Source organism: Miscanthus floridulus, chromosome 16 (genome assembly GCF_019320115.1).
Source record: "Miscanthus floridulus cultivar M001 chromosome 16, ASM1932011v1, whole genome shotgun sequence".
NCBI lineage: Eukaryota > Viridiplantae > Streptophyta > Magnoliopsida > Poales > Poaceae > Miscanthus > Miscanthus floridulus.
Genome location: NC_089595.1, coordinates 100,362,578 through 100,378,679, shown reverse-complemented (window position 1 = coordinate 100,378,679; position 16,102 = coordinate 100,362,578). Strand labels below are relative to the sequence as shown.

The window sequence follows — 16,102 nt, the reverse complement described above, 5'->3', positions numbered from 1 at the left end:
CACTGACATGTGGGGCCAGGTCAACAGTCAACATTGACTAGTCAACGGTCAATACGGGTCGGGTTCGACTGGGCCGGTTGGGCTTTGGGTTGGGCCGGTCTGGGCTGGGCCGGGCCAAACACGTGGCACGTTGTGACGCTGCCACATCACGGCCGTGGGCTCTTATTAGGCTTCGTCCACAGTGTGGCTCACACCATGTGGCTCATGGTGGACCAACGCTCATGGTCCATGGACCTACGGTAGGGCGCACGGTGAACCAAGTCCACCATCTCTTCTCCTTGGCTCGGCTCATGTGCACCGAGCTCACGTAGGGGTGTCAGCGAGGGGGGTGTTTCCCCTGTCTTTCTCCCACGACGGCGCTCCTACCAGCGGCGAGCTTCACTGGTGAGCCTCCGTGGCGAGGTTGGTGCCCAACTAGGGAGGGGAAAGGCTACCCTAGGCCACAGCGATCATGATCCTGGGGCCCTAGTGGTAGCTGGGGTCTTCCAAGTCATTGGCCACGGCAGCTGGCGGCTCGGCGGTGCCCGTCGGTGGCAAGGTCGCGCACGCTGGCTCCCCAGTAACTAGGCTGGGCAGATGATGGCTCCGGTGGTTTCGTGGGTGCACGACGAAGGCATCCAGGGCTCAAGCGGGGCTTCAGACTCCCAGGTGGCCGTTAGGGGCTCCAGCGGCCATGGCGACATGATGTCATCGGTGATGCGCATGGGCGATCAAGGGGGCTCCCGTGGGGTGGTCACGGCATGGTCATGGGGTGTGCGTGGGTGCGTGTGTTCCTAGTGGCCAGAGACAAGGCACTGGCCTACGTGCTCCAGGTGTGGGGCGCCATGGCCGACGGTGAGGTTTGGTGGCAGAGAGAGACCGAAAGGGGGAAAAGCTCACCGTGGGTGGCGTGGAAGAGTGGGTGGTGATGCCGTGTCGATTCGAGGCCATGTAGCTCCGGTGGCCGTGCAGTGCCGCGTTGCCCACGCCAGTGATGAAGACGACGGCGTTGTCTTCGGCTCCGACGATCTCCTTTTCCACAGCGGCTTCGGCGCTTTCCTCCCCCTTCCCTTCCCCTTCTCCCTCCTCTCTCTTGGTTTAGGTGCGCAGTGTATGGCCACCAAATGGCGGCGGGCGATGGACGATCGCTAGGGCTCCGGGGCTAGGGCTCTTATAGCCGGAGCTTCGGCCATGTCATGGATGAGCGCTGGAGATGGCCAGGTGCGTGCGAAGGGCCGTGATTGCGTCGCGGGTAGGGCTACAGGGTTGCAACACGGTCGTGGGTGCGATGGAGAATCCGTTTGCGTGATCCTTGGTCAGCAAGGTGGGGGACAGGGAGGGGGCAAGGGCATGGCGCGGCCATGGCCATGGCAGGCGCGTGACAGTGGTCATGCATCTTGCGTGACCTTGTCGGGCAGCCGGTGCCTTGGTGGTATCCATCCAACAGCTTTGTAGGTGGTCGTGAGGCACGGACAGCGGAGAAAGGGTGCTGGGGCCTGGGATCTTTCCTATGGCTTCCGCGCTCTGCTTTTGCCGGAAGCAGAGGAGGGGACCAAGGAAGAGGATGACGCTGGGGTCCACTCGTCAGCCAGCGCAGGGTGAACAATGGCGTGGCACGTGACCGGCTGCGTGGGGTCGCGGTGGCAGCGACAGCGGGTGGAGCAGAAGGACGCGCAGGCGTGGGTGACGCGCAACTGATGCGCAGGCCCAAGTGGCAGTGGCAGCTGGCGGGGCTGGGCGCGCGGGTGGCTATGGTAGCCTAGGCCTGCTTGCTAGGCCTACGTGCGCGCATTGGGTTGGCTGGGCCGAGCGGCTGGCTGCGAGGCCCACTTCTTCTTTTCCTTTCACTATTTTTCATTTCTCTTCCATTTGTTTGAATTCAAATTTGGTTTAGAATTTGAATTCACAACTGAGGTAACTTATTCATTGGAGTTTAGGGAATTTTGTTTAATAATAACTTTATGGTTTATTACTTTAATGGAATTGTTAAGCATAACATAAAGCAAATGAAAACCCAAACCACAATTTAAGTTAACGTTGTATGCAACATTTATTTGTTAGAAGTTAAATAATCATAATCAACAAATGATATGCCATGCTTGTGTGTTGACTTAGGTTGGGTTACCTCTAATGCAACTCTTAGGTTGGGTTTCTTACATGACACTCATCATCACATGGGAGTTTTGAAGAAAAAATTTTGTAGTTGGTATTTTCAGTGTGTGGATTTTTGGGTTGTTACAGCTTTTTTTTTGATATAATGCCATATCTCATGATTCACATGGTTCATCAAATACAGGTGCTAGGCCCTTGCTACTTGCATGAAATGTGGTCCTACGAGCGATTCATGTTGGTTCTAAGTCGATACGTGCATAATCGAGCATACCCAAAGGGCTCAATGATAGAGGGTTACAGTACTGAAGAAGTCGTCGAGTGCTGTCAAGAGTACCTAAAAGTATAGAAAGGAACTGGTAAATCTAATTCTCGTCACAAGGGTAGGCTGGCTGGGAAGGGCACCAGTGGTAGAAAAGTGTTCATCGACCATGATTACAAAGAGATGAGTCGAGCGCATTACAGTGTCTTGCAGAGTACACAACTGATGCAACCGTACATTGATGAACACTTAGCTATCATTATGGCAGAGAGAAATGGCCATTCGAATGATTGGGTCATGAAACAACATAAGCAACGACTAACTACATGGTTGAAGGACCAAAACATACCGCCTGGAGAAACCATAGACTCTATTACCATCAGTAGGTTGGCGGAGGGGCCATCGAGACAAGTGATATCTTGGAATGCTTATGACATCAATGGGTATACGTACTATACCCACGCAAAGGATAGTAAATCTGTGAACCAAAACAACGGCGTTTGAATAGAGGCTCTCGATGGATTAGGGCGAAAGATCTAATATTTTGGCATCATTGAAGAGATATGTGAACTTGACTATGGAAGGGATATAACGGTGGCCCTATTTCGATACCGCTCGATCAAACAACACCAATTGAACAAGATCGGATTCAGAGTCCTGGGCTTTGAGAATCTAGGCTACCAAGATGACCCTTGGGTGCTCGCTTCACGTGTCGCACAAGTTTCTATATGCCTGACCCACAAAGTAACCTCCCCCCGAAGAAGAATACAAAGCACGTGGTGTGGCACCGTGTGTGGCACATCCTCCCGGTGGCTTACACCACAATAATAAGATACCGTCGGACTACACTAGGGTTGAGATGCATACAGTGAAGCCTGAGTTCATGCAGTGGAGGATAGACTACGCAACTCTCAAGGGGCTGGTGTTACTCGGAGACATTATGGGACAGTTCATCGTCTAGCACAAACGAGACATTATACTGACTGCTTCTTCGCCGCCTCCCCCTCTCCCAAATTTGGAGCGAGTTATTGAGGTCGGGGAGATATTTTCACCGTCTCGTGACCCCCACATTCCTGAGATGCCACATTCTTCCCCGCCTCCTAGCGAGCATGTGCCTGATGAGATGCCACAACCTTCTTTAGCTTGTACCGAGCAAGTGCATGATGAGATGCCATAGTCTTCTCAACAAGCACAACCGATACATAAACAACAAGTGCCTCCTGAAGAAGGTGATGCACAAGAAGATGAGGACATGCCTAAATGGGAACTCCGAAAGAAGATTCCAATCAACATAAGGCCAGTTTATGTTCCGATCAAAGATGTCTCGTTAGTGTCTAAGTGGTATTCCCATGACCAGTTCAAGCCTGAGAACCAAGTTAAAAAAGTCCCATCACGGGGTTCTAAGGAGGCCGTCACTAGCAAACTCCACCAAATTGCAAAGCAGTATCCAAATGTTGATGCCATCGAATGGTCAAAGGATTGCCCGAAAACATATGAAAGAGACAAGCCCTTCCTACCAAACAGGGACATCCAGCGCCTACCACTTGGAATGAGAAGGTTTCATGATTGGTACTTGCGTGTTCTCCCAACGAGTATGATATCATACAAGCATGCTTCCCCACCGGCACATTTGGAAGCCCAGCCAGGAAAATTGTCTTTGACTTCAATGACATGCACACATGCTTTCACCTGGGAGAAATGGAGATGAATCTAATTCGCTCGTGGTGCTTGTAAATCCTTGTCCTCCCAATATGATATGAATGTAATCTTTGAATTTTGTTGTAACTAACCCACGCTGTGATTTGTAGAATGCAAGTGCACATTGTCAAACAAATGCCAAGTGTGAAAGCCGGATATGTAGACCCTCAAGCTATAGCCCAAACAAATTTTAATCACCCTAAACGGTGGACACTAGATGCCAAAGAGCTAGCTGCTGCAAAGACTCTTCGGGAGAAAGAGCGCATCCGTACGGCGAAACTAAGGGAAGTGCCCCTTAAGGTTGCGGCATACATTGCCATGGCTTTCAAAAATCTCCAACAACACTCTACTATATGGCTACCATACAACTTCGAGTAAGTTCAACTCTATACTTAAAGCTTTGTTCGATATATTTTATTCGATGCAAAAGAGTTTATCTAGTTCTATGATTAAATCTATGCATCAACCACTGTATTTGTATAGCCGTCGATGTTGGGAGGAGCATGGCATGGGTCTTTGATTCATTAGATAGGGACGCGATGACATACAAAGACTTCATATCGATTCTCAAGACGTATACATATCGACAATCCTCATTAGCTTATATGTTTGTATACATACTTATAACGTTCACTTTTGGATACTAACAAGTTGTATTTGCTAAAATAATTCGAACAGGGCATTTAGGTTCTATGTCACTAATCATCATGGAAGACATGATCCAGCAAGGAAGGAAAAGCTGGCTATAAAAACACTATGTGCGGTAAGTGTAACTTACTTCTTCTGTACTCCGTTACATGGCTGTCAAAAGCATTACTTAACATTTTCATATGCAAAACACACAGTGCCGCAAGCAGAGGCCTGGAAGTGTATATTGTGGATACTATATATGTTCTATGATGAGTAACACCGGTGCCTACAGGAGACACCCCTTAAGAGTAAGTTTGAACCTCTTCACCCGTAGTATAAAAACTTCGTACAAGGTATCAAATATTAAACCGAAACTTGTTCTCTTGTAGTAGAGAGAAGAGAAAGGAATAAAAAGAGACCCATACAAGGATGACCAACTCTTAGAGCTCGTCGGCGACCTTTGCAACTTCATATTGGACCAGATTGTACACGTCAGAGGCGCCTACCATGACCGAGAGTCTGAGTTAGGTACAAATCCTCAGTACCAACACCTTCGTGAGACTGAAAGACTAGCTCTAGGACGTTGATAAGAATGTGTATGGAATTTGTATATTTAATGATGGGTTGTATATATTCTTATGAATTGGACTTGTAATTGTAGTTTATAGAATACTCTTGTGCTTGTAGTCGCGGTCGTGGGGCGTTCGGCAACGCGAACGCAGTTCGGAACGTTGGTCGCGGGGCGTTCGGCAACGCGAACGCGGTTCGGAACGTTGGTCGCGGGACGTTCGGCAACGTGATTTTGAATTGTAAATTTGAATTTTTTTGGCGGAAAAACGTACTGTAGGGGCGGTTCAATCTAGAACCGCCCCTACAAATACCTGTTTGTAGGAGCGGCTGGTGTTTTCAGCCGTCCCTACAAATCGATTTGTAGAGACGGCTTAGGAACCGCCCCTACAAATGTATGATTTGTAGAGACGGTTCGGTAGGGGCGGCTGGCCAAACCGCCTCTACAAATAGTTACAAGCCACCCCTAAAAATCGATTCTGTAGTAGTGGGAGCCAGAGAAGCTCGTTTTTTTCTCTCCCCCGACTCCAGCTCCTGCGCGCCCTTAGGATTGAGAATGCCAGCACGACAGCACTGGGCACTTTGAACGAGCGAATGGAATTGTCCAGGAACCTTGCTTGCTTCTGTAGCGCTTATAAACACCAAACGACTCTTCGGTCATAGATTGCTGCACGACTCCGTGATGCAACACGTTAGCGGCCGTTTATTAATTTCTTGTGAAGTCACAACGTTTGGAGCATGTTGTATTGTTGTAGCTGTTTATTAATTGATTTGTGAGTGGCGTGTTTGGAGAAGTGGCAACGTTTGGAGCATGTAAGTGCGCGGCAACGTTTTGGAGTGGTTCTTAATCAGTCTGTTCGCATATGAGGTGAAGTGCTCATGTTTACATAAGAGAAGTGGGCCCAAGGAGATGATGTGGCTTCATGAGTCCTATTTAGATATAAAACACTGTTCCGGCTGAAAAAATAAGCTGAAAAAATCGGATTATAAGAGAAGTGAACATGGCCATAGTAGAGAGTGGATTATGTTCACAAGTGTTCTGCTGTCCAGACAACTTGTAGCTGCTTTTGTCCTGGACGTTGTAATCTTTAAAGTTTAAACTGTGTTTGTTGCAAGGGCTATAGTTGTAGTGCTAGGCTAGTTGCTTAAATCAAGTAGGTTAGTCCTCTGTTTTCTCCCTTCTGTTTTTGGTTATCAGACTGTTTGTCTTTCCGTTATTACAGTAATGGAAATGGAGAATTCAGAGAAAAAAAAAGATAGGTACAAGTGAGAACATGGAAAGCATGGGGATGGTTGAGGTGATAATGGATTTTGGCTTGTAAATCTATGTCTCCGACAATATTTTGTGTTCATAAGATAGTATAAACACGGCATCTTCTGCAGTGTTCAGGGTGAGTTACAATTGAAAATGTATTTTCCTGTTACATATTGCTGAAGATGATGGGGTTACCCGTGCAACGCAAGATGATTGAGAGCTCTTTCTATGAGGAGTAGATTTGGTATGTCTATCAACCGCAATGTGTGTAGATGGACCGGAAGACAAAAAGATCCATGTAAATAGAACTTATGGTGATTTTTTTTCTCTCGATAATTTTATAGGCCCCAATAATATATTTTTCAGTGTTATGAAATGATTTTTGAAATTTGACAACCATGTCTATTTAGTGCTTGAATTGCCAAAATTTGTTCTAATTCCATTTATGTCTAGTGCCGTGCTTGAGCCGCGGCCTCAGCCCGTAGTGCCGGCACGAGCTGGGCCCGTTTATTTGGTGTCTCGTTAAGAGCCTATAAAATAGAAACCCTAGGTAATAAGGATAGCTCTCCATCTCAGCCATCCCATCTACTTTCTTCCCATTCCCATTCACCAAGCAACCACCGTCCAGGAAAGCACACAGGCTCACACGGCGGCCTCTTCGCGCAGCGGCCAGCCCCGGATGCAAGCGCAACTGCAATGGCAACCTGCCGCACCACCGTCTCCACCTCTTCTCCCCAAGCACCGGCACCAGCACATCCTACCCACACCATGGGCGCCATATCGGCTTTGCCGGAGAACCTCCTCCGCGAGGTCTTCTCCCGCGTGGGCAGCGTCATGTTCCTCTTCATGTTGGCCGTGACATGCCGCGGGTGGCTCCGCCGCTTCACCAACCCGGCCTTCCTCCGCGAGATGCTGTGCCCGGGCCAGCTCCAGGAGGGCGACCACCGCGCGCGCCTCCTCGGCATCATCCTGCAGGACACTGGATTCGATCGCATGGACAGGGCGATGGTGCAGGCGCAGATGGCGCAGCGCGCGTCGGCCTTCGCGCCCACCTTCCTGCCGACGCCAGGGTCGCCGCTCGGCCCCGCGGGCCCCCTCGCCTCCTTGGTCGCCGACGACGACGGTACCTTCAACTACGCCGAGCCCCTAGCGGCGCGCCGCGGCATCGTCCTGATGCACCTCGCCCCTCGCACGGCTGCGGAGATGGACTGGCACCTGTTTGGCATCTGCAACCCGATCACCGGCGGCGACCGCCACGTTCTCCCACATCTGGAGTGGAGCTCTGCTGATTATTGCCGCGTGCGCGGCTACGCCATCGTCACAGCCGCCGACAGCGACCTCGACGGGACAACGTCAGCAGAGGGGCGCTTCACCTTCTCGCAGCTGCTCGTCATTACCAAATCTGATAGGGATCATCATTATCTCCACTCCTACTCCGCCGCCACGCGTAGCTGGAGCACGCACACCAGGTGCCTGGACGCTGACCGCTACTCCCTGGTGGGCGAGAGATCCGCCGTCGTTCACCAGAGCGCGGCGCACTGGCTGTGCATCGACGATCATGGCCATGTACAGCGCGGGAACGCAGCCACATGTGAAAATCGCCTGTACAAGCTCAACGAAGAGGTGGCCACGGGAGACATCTCCTTGACAAAGCTCCCCGTCCGTGGTGGAGGCAAACCGCTCCTCTGCGTCACCAAAGACGGCAAGCTTGCGGTCGCTTCCGTGTATCATGCCCTGGCAGTCCAAGGAGTAGTGGTGTAACTTCGGCCGGGGATCCATTCTCGTGCTCTACAGGAGCGGCCGCGTCTTCATCCTCGATCTCCACAAGGAGGTGATGGAAAAGGCAGGAAAGGTCATGGACTGTTCCCCGTCACCTTGGGTTGGGGGTCATGATAAACGGAAGCTCAAGAGGGTGGCGTACATCGCGTATGAGATGGACTTGGTGGAGTTCTTCACGTACCAGCTTGGTGGCCTAGAACGAGATGGACTTGGACCGGAGTAGTAATCTAGCTCTAAGATTGAATTTCTCAAGATAAACCTTGGATTTATGAAGACGAGCTTGTTGGTTTTAATTTGTTCTAGTGCCGGTGTCGTGAACATGAATGTAAATTATGGGAGCTTTTGCAGATGCCTACTGTTTTGTTTTACTCTGGCACTTCGAGATGTGTTTTCATACGGTTGAGCTAATATGGTTTCTGAACTTTTAATTCACACGCATTTAGACGGCCACTCCCCTAATGATGATGTGTTTAAAGTTGTTTAATGACTTGTAGGTATGTAACCAAGATGGTCGACCATGCCGGTATGGGCTGCAGGGATGTTAATGAAGTTGCCGTGTGATTGGTTAAAGATTTTGAGTGCAATTTACCTGAAAACATATGCTCTATTGGTGAATGTCGGCTCCAGGAGCAAAACATAAGGATTGAGAAAGGGAGGGAAAGACACATCCCTGTATGTCTATGTTCCAACATTTAATTTAAATCTGTGCAGTTCAGGCTATTACTAACAGCAAAGGATTTTGCTGCCACATCTATAGCCCGGATAACTGATTCTCGAGTTTGCTTGCAGGTCTTGGTTCTACGGTCAGATTTCTGCAATGTTGCTTCTTCAAAGTTCAAACAATCTAAACATTCATGGTTCTTTTCTCTTTATTTACAGGTCAGATTAAGTTGTTTTCCCAACGTGAGTAGTTATATAAGAAAGGGAAACAATAGCTGGGAAAGTAAGCAACAGGTCATACCAAAGGCAATGTCAACTGCTTATGATCCTAAGCTCTGAGAAGAGAAGACATGGGAAACTTTTTATTTTTCACATCAAGATATATATTCAAACTATTTTCATTCCTTCAGAGCTCTAGTTTTCTACTTGGTAGTTGTTACACCAGATCTATAATCCACCTAAATTAATCCATTCCACTTTATGCAGTACATTCAATAGTAGCAAGTACAAAACGTGCCCGTAAGCTTAATAGATAGTTGATTGCTTTAAGCAAAAGAATTCAGAATGTATTTTAACCAAGAAAAAAACTCATGTGGTTTGCATAATTACTTGGCAATACTACTTAATTACACAAATGTTTTGATTGAAAGAAAAATTTTAGGGTTCAGTCAGAGCCACTAATCTTAATAACCTCCGGTGGGTTGATATGCAACTTGGACTAGCAAATGATAAACCAAAGGTAACATTAGCAGTAAAGTTATGCTTAGCTTGCGTGATGATCAAATGCTGGAAACATGTGTCTTTCTGAGTCTTATTATCACTCATCTTGCTCCAACGATTCATAAATCGATTATTTCATGTCACAATTTTCATTTTACTTTCATTATCACAATTTCTGTTCCATATATATCATCATTCATCTGTGCATAAGTATCCTTCCATCTGTGTACATTTTAATAGTGTCATTTTGTTGTTCCCCCTTGGCCAGCTAGGCTGTTGCATACTATTTCCACAGATTGATTCTTGATGAGGGAGAGATTGAGGAATCCCGAAAGATGGCCATAGCTGCTCTGCAAGCATTAGAAGAATTTATCAATCAGAGGAAAAGGACTTCTGATGCTTACCACACAGCTCCACCAGCATCAAGGTGATTTTGTACTTCAGAACCTTTTCATCCCCTTTCTATGTTTGACGATCTAATTTACCTGCCTGCAAGTTTTGATACAGTGCGTAACAGAGATATTAAACTCAATGACCTCTTTACTTTGCAGAAGCCCCGCTTCCTTTCTAATACAAAAGGCAAGTTCCAGAGCTACCCGACCTATACCTAAAAAAGGGTAACAATTGGACTCGAATATTGAGGTGAAAAAGTAGCTGATACCGGCACACCTTATATGTTAGTTTTTACTTATATATATGCAATTTCAGAGCGTTGAACTTAGGAGTCAATACAATGATTGTGACACGTACTGCCTTCATTGCCATATTTTCCATTGGCTCTAAGCTCCAAGATTACGAGCTTCATCCAATACAGTGTTACCCCTGATATACCAAACGAATGACAACATCCATAATGCCATATTTTCGCAAGCATTTGGTGTGTTTATTATGATTTACACACATTATAACTGGTTGCACTTCTACGTTATGCGTCTGAAATATCCTTCATTTTGTGTTTAGTCAAATTATAGACTGGAATATTTGTTTTTCAGGGAAAAATGTGCTGGGTAAAACTTTACAAAAACTTGAAGATCCCTGGATATTCACAAGATAGAAAGACTTTTGATCAAAAGAAAATCAGAGAATAATTTCCCTTGATCTTCACAAGACATAAATGCTGCACTTCTACTAAGAGGCAACATGCAAAAAAAAAAAAAAAAAAATCCTGGTTTATAATTACCATTTTCGATCGGTATAATGCAACTCGTACTACTATCACCTGTAAATTTGTCCTTATAAAGTAACATTGTTGCGATACAAAATTAAGGTACACTGGCCCAACAAAACGTGATTCATTCATCAACTGGCACACTCCAAATTGGGCGTGGCAAAGCCGCGCCGGTTTTTCTAGTGTTTAGCTAGACAAGCAAGTTATAAAAAAATAGGTACTATTAGATTTATTATGAAATATATATTTATGGAATATTTATTTAACGTTATAAACATTAATATTTTATGAGAATTTTTACAATGGTTGTCGAAAAATGGACGGCTCACGAGGGCCGATCCGATAGCTAAAAAGACAGAGGAACCAAGAGGAACCAATTAGATAGGCACGGAGTGCATACTAAATGGTGGAACCATACGCACCAAGTGCGTACTAAAATTGGTGGGACGAGCCTTAAAAAAAGATGAGATAATTATATTTTCAAAATTATTTTATGTAATTAAGGGTAGAATAGTAAATTTATAATAGTAAAATAGTATTTGAGTAGTATAGGAATGATTGAAGTAGTATAGTTTGTCGCACGCTTATTTCTCAAATTCAACCAAAGCCACTCTCTCGTCTGTCTGTTCTTCCTTCTCACCGAGTGTGTGTGCTGCGGTGGCGCCGGCTACCAGGGCGAGGGCAAGGCTGGGCTATGGCGGCGCCGACTACTAGGGCTAGGGCAAGGGCGGCAAGAGCAAACGATAGCTTCTCACCAGTCCCCGGCGAACGACGGCACCGCGTAGATCCGACGAAGGCGGTGGAGGAGACGAGATCCGAGCCCGGCGGCGGCGGCCGTCCCAGCTGCCGGGAGGGTGCGGGTGGCGTGGTGGGCGCGTCCGCGGCAGTCAGAGGTCGGTCAAATTGGCCGCCACAAAGACGGTGGAGGAGGCGAGATCCGGGACCGGTGGCGTCCGCGCTCCCATTCGTCGCGCTGGGGGGCGGGGCCTGGCTCAGCCACCGCGCATCAAGCACCGACTGCGAGCGGTTCCTGGAGCAGCCCGTGATCACACTGGGGGTGCTCCTCCTCGTGCTCTCCCTCACGGGCCTCGCGGGGGTGCTCTGCCGTGCCTCGTGCCTCCTGTGGCTCTTCCTCCTCATCCTGCTCCTCTTCGCCTTCACCGTCTTCACGTTCGTCGTCACCAACCGCGGTGCCGGGTGGGTCGTCTCCGGTAGGGGGTACAAGGAGTACCGCCTCGGGGACTACTCCACCTGGCTGCAGAGGAGGGTCGAGGACTCGTAGAACTGGGCCAAGATCCACAGCTGCCTCCAGGACGGCGAGGTCTGCCAGAGGCTCGCGGCCAGGAAGGAGACGGTCACCCAGTTTGTCAACAGCAACCTCTCCCCGATCCAGGTACATACACCGATTCCCTAGTTCTTAAGTTCTCCACGTTCTAAGTATTTCTAGATTGTTGAATTTGTATAGAATTGCTGATTTTGTTCTGCATTTCACTTCATGAGCCAAATGTTTACTAAATATAGGAGTTCTGTCAGTTTTGTCTAGCAATCACTGCATTAACTTGCAATTTCTTATTGATCTGAACCTGCAATTTCTTATTGATCTGAGCTTGATTGGCTTGGTCATCTCGAAGTGATGTTAGCCTATGACGAGTCGAGCCCACTTAGTACTTTGAACACAAAATGCGTATAGGTAGAGCCTACCCGCTTATGTGCTCCTTTCTTGGCATTGCGTGCTAGGCAAACGAAAAAACGATGTGCAAGTTCATTTCATTTCCAAGCTGTGTTATGTGAAGGTTCAGAGCAGATGCCTAGGCGAAAGACTTGTGGTTACGATGAAGTCTCAGAGCAAACGCCTAAAGTTCATGATGCCGTCCTAATTATCTACACTGACAAATGGCCACCTTAGCAACAGTTGACTTGTGGTTCTAGAAGTTTAAATGTCAAAAAGGTTATGCCAAAACGTATCCAAAGTTGCACCTTCTTCCAATCTTATTCCATCACCTTCAGATATTCAGATTCGACCCCTTTTAATCATTATGTCAGCCGTATGACTAAACTGTTGAATTTTCAGCATGAAAATATTAGGCTCTAGAAACAGTTGAAATTTCAACACAAGAAAAATGCATATATGATTCAACAACTTTTCATTTCTCGTGTATTCAGACGAACAGAACAGAAGTACAGAACTACAAGCAGTATATCGACAAAAAATTTAGAGTGTGTATACTGGCGCTAAATTTGGCTTGTAGAAGCTTTTCCTCCTGAACAAATCACCAAACTTGCGGAATATCGGCCTCTTCTTCTTGTGCTTCATGGAATCCTCCATGTCAACGTAGTGGCTCTCGTCGACTGCTATCAAATACGACTGCCATATCAAATACGACTGCCATTTCACTGGGCTACTGTATATGTCTGATAAGCACTATAAGTCTGCTATCATGTCCGGTTTTGTAATTATTAGCCTTGTCGATTATCAAATAGCCTAATTAGTAATGGTACGTACCCATATTTATAGTGAACTTACCTATACTGCATTATCAACTTGTGTACTTTTAGTTATGTCCAATATTACTGATAATGATTTGGTGGATCATCAGTAAAAATAAAATGATTGCACTATTTTTTCAGGCTATTGAATTAGAGGCTGAAGCTTACCCATTACAAGATGCGTGTGTTAGAACTCTGCGTGTGTTACAATCTTGAGGAAGCCTTCAATACCAGAAGTTTAAATGGTGTGCTTCTAATAGGGAGGCTGTTGTGATGACTTTCTTTCACATCTGCTGTGTTGTTGCTGTGCACTTGTTCAAGAATGGCGGGAAGTTGAGATCCATGGAGCATATAGTGAGTTTCCTACTTGAATGCTTCTTGTAAACCATGGCTAAATTAGGCCTGGGTTATTCAGGTTCAGGAAACAGAAGGGCCAGCTGCCCTCCTGATAATAAAATGAAAACATTGTAGTAAAACTCCTTGTATCTACCACTAGTACTTTGTAAGCACTGTTTTCCAACATTCGATTCAGCAATATTAATCTCCGTGTGCCTCATTTCGTGCAGGCGAAAAGACGAAGGTTACCCCACCGCCATGTCAATATATGGAGCATTAAACAGCCTTACAAAGTCTGCTAAATGAGAACATTTGATTCCATACAGATTCTTCAGCTACGAGTCCTATGATCTTCACATAATAAGATTGATCTGATCTATTATTATGAGTTCTATGGTTGTTATTCAAAGTACATTTTGTGTTTAGATCTAGCGCAAAACCTGAATCTCAGCCTTCTGGTGTTGGATTACAGACGTGCTCCTCTAATCAGAATGTTCAGTGTAATAAGAAATTTCCATGTGATTGGTTTGGTGTGCGTGCCTCTAAAAAGGAGGAGCAAATTTGTGTTTAACTGGTATGTTTGGACCAAGTCATGGGTGAATAATGTCCACAATTCAATTATACAGTGTTGAAAACTTCCTACACATTTTGGGCTGCTTGGTTGGATTCCAAAATTTTGGCTTTCCATGATTTTAGCATGCCATGGTTTTTGCTAAGCATGTTTTTGAAGCCGAACCCAACCAAACAAGCTCTTCATTTAGTCAGTCTCTGTCAGTCCTAGATTACACACCAATAGAGAGGCACATACACATTGGGTACTCAAATTGCAGAAACATTTTTTGAGAGTAATGAACCAAGTGCACCCCCAATGTCAGAGCCAGATCTGAAAACTGATGGCAAAGCACAAACATCAACAATGCTATAGAATTTTAATAGATACTCATTAATGTACACATCATAATCCATAGAACAAAGATAAACTTGTGTAGGCTCATAAGTTGCAACAAGAAGCATTGCCACCACACTAAACCACGCAAGCAAGCTCTAGTTCACCATATGATACACAAAGACACAACACAGTAATACTTGCTACACCACATCTCAGTTTATACTAGATATAATTGATTATGTAGTTTCCATTCCATTTCATCTTCTACTGGGAGGGGATAGGCTGCATCTCTGGTGCTGGGGCAACGTCAGCCATGGGTTACGAGAACACCCGGGCGAGCCACTCAGTGGGCACAAGCGGGAGATAGGTGGCCACGGTGTTCCCACGCTTGGCACCGTCACGCACCACTGAATTGTACCTGGCTGAGAGCTGCGTGGCCATGGGGAGGACAGCCCTGGTGACTAAAGGCACGGGCAATGGCTGACTTGGCGAGGCCAGTAGCCGTGCCCACCAGGCTGGCCTGACAGACCTCCTTTGCAGCCGAGCGGGCAAGGGTTGGGGCTTCCTTGACCACTGGAGGGACACGACAGTCAATCTCCACAACAGACTCGCCAACCTGCAAGTGGGGGACAGAACATGCAAATCATGAATCCATCAGTGACACACAAATCGAATGTCAAAACAGTGTAAGAAATTGACAAACACAGTGACTTCAATATGCAATGTGTATTAGTACAATATAAGGGGTAATGACTATTGAAACGTCCACACTTGCAAGAAGTGCATGAAAATCCTGGGCACAAGTGACAACTTTACATAGGTAGGCAAATTCAAGGCACCGATGAATGTCCCTGAAACATCAGCTAAAAGTGGACCGTGTTGATTAATCAACTACATCAACAAACTTGTCCAGAGGTTATGTGTGTTAGTAGTGTTTACACCAATTTAGTATACTTCCTAATAAAACTGACTAGAAAAGAGTGCATGTAATCTACAAGCAATAAGCCTCAAATCTTGGCTAAACAAATTTTGTTTGGTTCATCAATCATGCTTGATGCTTCTGCCTTGCAAAATTCGAATTTGCTACTCTAGTTGTCAAACTAATCGTACCATGATACCAATGTCTTGAGACTTACAGTATATGTAACATCAAGAACATGTTTCTAGCAACAAGTCAATTAATATCATCCAGAATAACCTATCCAAACCCTTAACCACAAGGCCAAATTGACAAGATTTCAACTAAAAATGATACCAATGCCTTAGCAATTAAAGCTTTTGAGACTGATAGTATACGTGACAACAAGAACATATTTCTAGCAACAGGTCAATTGATAGCATGTCAATTTACAAAGATGATGGAAAATCATAAGTTGTTCACCAGCGTACCTATAAACAATAGGCAACAACAAACTCATCATTGGCAAATCACATATCAAGCACATCTTCAGAGAGCTTTGATTCCTACAAATGAAGAGGACAAACATCAGACATAACTACACATGCCTCGCAGATGGCTTATTTTCAACTTAGATGAACTACCTCTTTTCTCATGGAGCATGT

The 16,102-nt window shown here is 46.2% G+C and overlaps 1 long non-coding RNA gene and 1 pseudogene across 1 annotated transcript; both read left to right on the top strand.

The window, feature by feature from the left end:
* Window positions 1–4,596: 4,596 nt before the first annotated feature.
* LOC136509948 (uncharacterized) lies at window positions 4,597–5,252 on the top strand. Its single transcript, XR_010772574.1, has 4 exons — window positions 4,597–4,622; window positions 4,727–4,811; window positions 4,894–4,986; window positions 5,068–5,252. It is a non-coding gene; the product is annotated as an uncharacterized lncRNA (long non-coding RNA).
* A 2,016-nt stretch (window positions 5,253–7,268) lies between these two features.
* Window positions 7,269–8,552, top strand: LOC136511820 (uncharacterized; annotated as a pseudogene).
* Window positions 8,553–16,102: the final 7,550 nt, after the last annotated feature.